The sequence below is a fragment of the Toxorhynchites rutilus genome, chromosome 3 (assembly GCF_029784135.1).
Source record: "Toxorhynchites rutilus septentrionalis strain SRP chromosome 3, ASM2978413v1, whole genome shotgun sequence".
Classification (NCBI taxonomy): Eukaryota; Metazoa; Arthropoda; class Insecta; order Diptera; family Culicidae; genus Toxorhynchites; species Toxorhynchites rutilus.
This window is the reverse complement of record NC_073746.1, coordinates 81,920,945-81,929,231: the sequence shown is the minus strand read 5'-3', so window position 1 is coordinate 81,929,231 and position 8,287 is coordinate 81,920,945. Positions and strand designations below refer to the sequence as shown.

Genomic DNA, 8,287 nt, shown 5'->3' with positions numbered 1-8,287 from the left:
GCACAGGTTTTCCAGAGATGCCAGGCGGTTTTTCAAATGTCCATCAAATCGTCAGAAACAGCAATCAGATCCGAATTTGTCAGATGATTGATCCGAAATCGACTTCTTTATTGGCAGTTTTCGTCTTAGATTTTCAGTTGAATTTATCATTACACAATTTTATCGCTAAACACACACTGGCCGTGTTTAAAAATACTTTGTGCTGAATTTCTTTGAACTGAAGGTACTATCCGGAAAAAGCAGAAAGAAAAAAGGATTCGGTCCAGGAATTGGATGCAAAAAAAAAGGAGCAACAAATACAATATTGAAGTAACTCTACGATGATGATCCCCGAGAGTACAGAGCAGTGTTGAGAATAACACCTGAAAAAGTGAAAAAACTGTTGGATTTAATTGCTCCACAAATACAACGCAAGATACACTCATGAGGGATGCTATACCTACATAAGTGAAACTAGAAATGTTGTACCTTTCTTCTGGAATATCGTTCAGATTATTGTCGATATTTTTTTAGAATCTCGAAAGCATCCATAGCTAAAATAATTCCGAAAGTATGTAGTGCTACAAATGGCAGTCTAAAAGATTTTTCAAATTTTGAATTATTTCGCCTTGACAGCAGCTTCGTGTACCAATTTGTGAAATGAAAATGATAGTAGATTTGCAGGAGGAATGAATACGCCTCAAAAACTAAAATAATGAATGAAAATCTACTTTTTTAAATGGAATATGTATTCTGTTTTTTAGAACAATACTTTTTTTGGAAGTTGTGAGTGAATTTCGAATGAAAATTGTGCCCGATAATGATTTTATATTTAGAATCCCAAGAAAACTATCTCAAAAAGAAAACGTGCCCCACCAGCGTGCAAAACAAAATAAAATGAGTAAAAAAACTTTTTAAGTTAAACGGTTTATTTGTGATTAAACATAATAATGTACTAAAAGCTAGAGAAAATAATTAGGCAAGTTGCAGTTAGTAGTTATCACACCTCTCCTTCATTAGTCTAGGGCATTGATAAGACTAAAATAAAATAGTGGGACATATGATGAAATCACTAATTGTGGATAATGAAAATGAATGGATTTTATAATTTAAAAAGTTTTTGTTTACTCATTTTATTTTCTAGTTTTTAGTACATTATCTGTTTCATTAGAATATTTCTCTACAATAAAGGCATTGTACTGTATTCTATCAGTCAAAAAATTTCATTTGATACCGATATTGAGTAGATTGCAGAAAATACATAGTGTGTTCTCCAAGTCAAGTTCGTTGGTTTGATACACATATCTCAATCAACCTTTTTTTTTGAGATGATATGGAATCAGCGATTTTGAGCGGAGGCCAAATTGGATTTTTCAAGATAAGCAGTTTTAAAATGACAGCAGTTCCTATCCGGTCAGTTCCTATTGGTCAAATTTCTATTACTGTGGGACAATCCTACAGACATACATACATACATACGAACAGTTCAAGCTAAATAAAACCGTTTAATAAAGTATATTGCTATTTTGTGATTGCGGCCATCTTGGATTTTAATTTTTCATGATCTACTGTGATCTACTATTCAAGCCCTTTCATTTGATACCCATATTAATGGTGTTTTGACATAATATGTAGTCCGCCATTTGGTAGAATTTTGATGGATTTGCATTTTTCATAAATAACCGTGTTCTGCTAGTCAATCCCTTTCATTTGATACCCATTGTTACGGGGGTTTCGGAGGTTCTATTCAGCACGCGTTTTTATCAATGTATAGCGAGCTCAAAGCTGTATTTATTAAGAGAAACAATAATTAAACAAGAACTTTACATTATTAGGTTTTACCTACATTTGATCTCCTCGTTTTAAATTCAAAGCACGACAGGATGATTCAATTATTTAACAATTTGGGAATTCAACTTTATTTTGGGTTCTATCTCTACTCCTTTTTTGTGATTAGCAAAGAATGTGTGGTACGAGAGAAGTTTTCAGAATGACAGTGATGACAGCTAGCTGTCAATGATTGTCTGGGTGCGTCATGGAGTGGCACCGTCCGGATGCGCAGGTTCAGATCAAGTCATCAGTGGCGTAGTTTGCTTCCCCCCAACACCCATATTAATGAAGTTTTGGGAAACTATGTAGTCCGCCATTTAGTAGTGGCAGCCATCTTGGATTTGCATTTTTCTTAAATAACTGTATTCTGCTAGTCAAGCCCTTTCATTTGATACCCATATTGATGGGGTTTTGGAAAACCCACATTGATGAGGTTTTGAGGAAGAAAGGGATCCGCCATTTTGTAGCGGCCTCTATCTTGGATTTACAAGATAATGAAATACGCAGTTTTGTAATGACTACAGAGATAAAGGTGTGTTCCAAATTTCAGATCAATCGGTCAACAAGAAGGGGGTCAAATTTCTACTAATGTGGGACATGTTACAAACATACAAACAGATTACAGGGCAAGCTAAATAAAACCGTTTAATAACAACGATTCCGCTTAGAAACTATGAGGGTTTTATTTGTTTTTTCAATAATTTTCAAGTCTATAATAATCTTCGCATATTTTCAAATATCTTAAAAATAGAGACATGTAAAGACAATGTAAAGATTTGGCATCCCTGATTCGAGCGCTAAATTCTGTTTTTGACGTTTTGAGGGATGCGAGTGCGAGTAAATTCAAAAAAATTTGAAGTAGCTCGCACGCCGAATCACACATGACACTAACTGGCATGATGTGTTCACACGGTGTGAGTAGCTGTACTGCAGTAACTGACTAGACCGACTCGTATGCTTACTCGCACCGTCTGAACCCGGCTTAAAGCTGGGTTTATACATTGTCACTTACTCGGTTGCGAGTAAACGTCAAACGATCCGAAGAATTACGAACGTACCCATACCATGAAAGTTAACATTTCATTCGTATGCATGAGATAAACGAGCGAGTAGCCCCGTATATGCTAATCAAATGTAGCAAACGCTTTACATATTGAGGTTTGGTTTTAATTGAGATGGCGTATTTTATCAGAGTCAAAGCCGCAAAAGGAACCCTTTTAAAGCAACATGTGATGAGGTAGATCAGCTTTGGAAAACAAAACATTGTTAGTCCTTTTTCCAGTGGTGGCTCATTTTGCTTCAAACAACAAAGTAATTTCGAATGCGAATAATTCACTGAAACCAAACAAAATATCTGTTTACCTCTCATTGCTCTTCACAGCTTCAAATGTTCCAAGAATAGTATAATCAACAAGTATCAATTGGTTTCTAGTTAAATTATCGAAGTTTGAGCAGTGGTTCATTTTACCAACACTGTTCATTCTAACCGCATTCTCCCTAAATTATTTAACAAACAAAAAATAACTTGTGGCAATTGAACTGTCCCCTGAATAGCTGCAACCGGTTTGTTGAACCCTTGCAGCCCAAACCTTGTAAACTGGCGGGAGTTCTGCAAGTTTTGTTTTAGTGGATTTCAATCAATTGTTTTTTACGTGATTTTGGATATATTTCCTGTTATCGTACAGAGGATTTTTTTTCCAAAATATTGATTTTTAACGAAATGCCGACATTTTTTGTAAAAAAATGCATTTTTCATGCATGTTCAGTAGCAACTAAACCCACGTAGTGAAATGTTCACTCGCACATAAATCATTGTAGTGAGATGTTTAATCGCAAATTAACTATCGAAGTGAAATAGTGAAATAGTCAAATTATCTAGTGTTCTGAAAATCACGTGGTTAAGTGAAGTGTTTGTGCCCCAATCATCGATTTTTTCCCGTAACAGCCACTATTGCATATGTCGATTAGGTTTGAATCTCAAACTGATTTCAGATAGCACAAGTTGATCCTGTTCGGGTTGCGGAATAGAAAAGTCGATCGCGATCGGATTTAAAAATTTCTAAACTCGCTCATGTTCCGGAATAAGGGTCAGCAGCCCGATACGCCTGGCATCTGCTCTTAGTTTGATTTAAGTGTCCTTCACCGTCGCAAAGTTCCGTGCTATGATATCAGTCGTCAGCAAAACCTTGCAGTTGGACCCGCTGTTTGAAAATGGTGCCACTCGTGTCGATGACCGTCATTCGGATGACACCCTTAAGGGCCATTTTGAATAGAATGATTGTTCGTAGTCATTTGTTTTTCGCCATGCCATCATGCCTGTGTGACACCCTGGTTCGGTGCTTTCCGAACTTTGTATGTGTTTTTCACAACGTTTAATTGTTTTTTTTGCACAAAACAAATTGAAACTTTCATATTTTTGCCACATTCTAATTCGAAATGTTGGGTTGAAGTTAGAGGTAAAATTTATTTTTTGTGTCGGATCTCGACCGATGTTGAAATGTTGGTAGGTATATCTCAAGAATCCCGAACGCAAAAGTTCATATGTTGACTCGTGCAACCGTTCACATCGACCATAAGAACAGATCGTTTCGAAATGTGTGTTTTCATGAATCAGAGCGGTGTGATTATGCTCGACCTTTTCGAAACTGGTGATACTGTTCACAGTAAACGTTGCCGAGAACAACTGATCGAATCGAACCATGCTTTGCTATAAAAATGATTGGAGTATTAGAAAAGGCTTCATTGATTTTTTTCTTTATGGCAATGCCCCGTCGCACCGAGCAAGACCGGCTAGGGAAACGGTTTAGCTACTCAATTGGAATTAAGTCCCACACTCGACTTCTTCACCAGACTTAGTTTCTTCAAATTACCATTCGTATTGTCTCCACTTTTTTCAAGACATCAACCAATCGATTTTGCATTGAAACAACCAGTTTTCTTAGGCTTCGACGATTTTTGCGCATTCCTCTTTTACGGCTTGATTCAGTTGTGAGACATTCTGAAATTTACGTCCCTTACGATAAACGTTTCGTAACAGAATTCCCCAGAGGTTCTCAATCGGACTGAGATCCGGTGAGATAACAGGCCAATCCAAAACAACGATATTGTGATCAGATAACCATTACTTAGTGTGCTTGGATGCGTGGATTGAAGCATAGTCCTACTGAAAAATAAAATTTTCACCAGCAAACTCTTCTGCAGCATCAATTAAAACTTCTTCCAGCATGTCAAAAACAATGGGTAGGTTATAGGAAAATGCGCTAAAAACCATAACCGATCCTCCTCCAAAATTCCGACTCATTCTGATCTGAGTACGATTACGCAAATCATGCTTATAATGTTGAAACCCATCTGGAGCACCCAAATTATTTTCATCTCGTCGCTAAAAACAAGCTTCACGTCTTGCAGTTACAGGAAACTGTAGTTCGACCTATATTTCATAAGAATTCATGTTCTGCCCGGTTGCTTTTCGAAGAATTCCTCTACGTTCTCGTTCTGAAATAACAGCTTTTCGGCCGCCGCGACGTGTTTTGCCATAATATCATGTTTCACAAAATTTTCAATAACAGACAGTAAACGAATGATTTTCTTGGCGATTTGCCTGCTGCTGAGGTACATTTCACAATAAGTCAGACCAGAAGTTTCTGAAGTTTATCTGTACTTCTGACGCGTTGTGCCGCATGAAGTAGATCTAGCGCAGAAAATTTGCAAGGACCATCTCTGAGCAACGTTGTGTCCCAATCACCCGAATACCATTCACCCGAAACACGTTTACCCGAAGCACATTTACCCGAATGCAACGTTTACCCGAATGCGACAAATACCCGAATGCGACAAATACACGAATGCGACATTTTCCCGAATGCAATGTTTACCTGAATGAAAAAATCCGACAAATCAGATTATGAGTTTTGTCGAATCTCCTATTGCGAAGTAACGAAGTTTAACATCTTTTTCGAAGAAATTCGAAAAAGATGTTGAAGACTTCGCTTTGTCATTTTTAGAAATTAGTATAGGCACAACTGACATGCCGTCTTCTTTGCTTTCCGTATTGCTTTTTAAGGCCAAGAGATCATTCAGAAACTAGCTTGGGTTATGGAATAGCAAACGTATGTTCCACCGATTGCCCGGTTTGTTCGAAACATAGGAGTCGATCCTTTAGTCAGGTATACGTTTACCTGGTGCGTTACGTTCGCCCGGTTAATTATGCATGTCATGCAATCTGATTGCCTGATTGCAAACGTGATACACCAGAGATTGTCTGGTTGCAAACGTATACCGAGCTAACTAGATGACCGTCTTCTATGTTTCAAACTAACCGGGCAATCGGTGGAACACAGGTTATTTGAGAGGCTTAAGGCCGCCTCGGTTACTTGTCCTCGTTAGTTGGGAACTCCACCCCCATTACAGTGATCTCAGAATTAGTTTAATTGCGAAAAAATAAATTCATAAACAAAATTGCACTACAGTGCCATAATACGTATGTACCAAAATTGGCAGCTTTCTTTTAAGTAAACGGGCTGCGTCATCTATATGAATGGATAAACTTCATAATACGTTATAAGACTGCATTCTTTCACTTTTCATTATTTTGAAAAAGGATTTTATTCAACGCCCCTATTTCTCAAATTGCACTACCCACGGAAAATACTTTTTGAATGGAAATTAACGTATGAGACAAACATGATCTTTATATATCACTGATAAGCAATAAATATACGAATACTTCCTAATAGTAAAATTTGCGTATTATTCGAATATATCCTTCTTTCGGGTATGTGACGCATTCGGGTAGATGTTACATTCGGGTAAATGTTACATTCGGGTAAATGTTGCATTCGGGTAAGCGTCAGTTCGGGTAGGTGTTACATTCGGGTAGCTGTCGCATTCGGGTATTTGTTACATTCGGGTGAGTGGAATTCGAATGAATGTCTTTCGGGTGAGTTGGTTTCGGGTAAATGTGACCAGACTCAATGCACTGGTATTTCTACTCGCTGTTGAAAGGAACAGTCTAGTCGAAATGGTAAAAAGGTTTTATCAACCCTCCTATACTCGCGCACACGTTCTGATAGACCGAGAATCAATGAAGTGGCTGACCATCCAAACAGAATGAAGTTGAAGAAAAAATATTTTCTGAAGTTTTTTCATTCAATTATATATTTTTCTTTAAATAAATACCAATGACGCCTAAAATACACAACATCAATATTACAAAGACACACAGAGTTTGTGAGTATGCGAGCTACAATTTTGCGCGCGAGTACAGGAGGGTTAAATCCATTGATTAAAAATTTGCCACAGAAAGGAAAATTCCTACAATACTTCTAGATAGCTAGATAAATTAAAATAAGCAAAGCTGGCGAAAGATCTTCCGGGCCCGGTCCAACGATGGAAAGGGAATGTTGCAGTGCATTGATCATTTTCATCTGTATTTACAACAACGGTCGAAATCGCCTTAAAAAGAAGCCGAAATACTTGACAGCGAACTGAAAAAGTCGATTTGACAAACAGGTATTTACGAAGTTTCGAAAAGGCAGCTTTTGTTAGAGATACCATATTCAATATTATAATAAATACGTTTCATGTTTAGATAAGTTTGGAGGGGTGACACCCTAGTGACCCCGGGTGTCATCCGGTCACGCTACGCCACTGCCTTGGAGTATATTTACGTACATCTGGTATACGGATAAAGTGTACGCACAAGACGGAGCCCTTGTTCACATGTCCAGATGTGTTTGATTATTAATTTTACATGATTCTAGAGGTCTTCTAGTTCGCCAGACATGACCCCTTCAAATTTTGCAATTTTGATTATGAATTTATTTTTTCGCAATTAAACTAATTCTGAGATCACTGTAATGGGGGTGGAGTTCCCAACTCAATTTTCTTCTATAACAGAATAATATTGGCGTCCAATCATATAATTGTTTTTCGATCATATCCTCTACCTTAATAATCCTAACTAAACTAATTTCGCAACACACAGCAAATCATCGACCTGATTCGGGTTTCACAAGCCTCTCAAAAACAATATCAAAATACCAGAAACCAAACCATAACTGCGTCACATTCATCACATTCGTACATAGCACAGACATTCTCGGCACGAAAATCAATTCGAACCATCTGAATATTGAATCGTTCCGTTCAATTTAATAAGTATAATGGATGCAGGAATAGATTGAAATTCAACCAGCATACCCAGTTGTGGGTCGGTCGGACGCTATAGGAAGGAAGGCAATCGAGTGGAAAACATTAATTTGATCTTCGCATGTGCAGGGTACCGTGTGAGAAGCTTAAGAAAATTCACAATCATAAAAGACCTCACCGACTGCTTCCTTGGTGCCGACCTTGTCGTCGTGGCACCGATAAATTCCCAGAGGCGGGGAGCAGGACTCTGCTTCAGGGTAGACGGACCGATAAAAAGCCGGCCAAATCACCAAAATATGTTTCTCTGATTCGGTTTTTGGCACGCTTC

At 37.8% G+C, this 8,287-nt stretch overlaps 1 long non-coding RNA gene across 1 annotated transcript; it reads right to left on the bottom strand.

Moving 5' to 3' along the window:
• Nucleotides 1-1,183: 1,183 nt before the first annotated feature.
• Nucleotides 1,184-1,964, bottom strand: LOC129779780 (uncharacterized). The gene is made up of 2 exons (XR_008743767.1): nt 1,826-1,964; nt 1,184-1,764 (listed from the first exon to the last, which is right to left on the bottom strand). It is a non-coding gene; the product is annotated as an uncharacterized LOC129779780 (long non-coding RNA).
• Nucleotides 1,965-8,287: the final 6,323 nt, after the last annotated feature.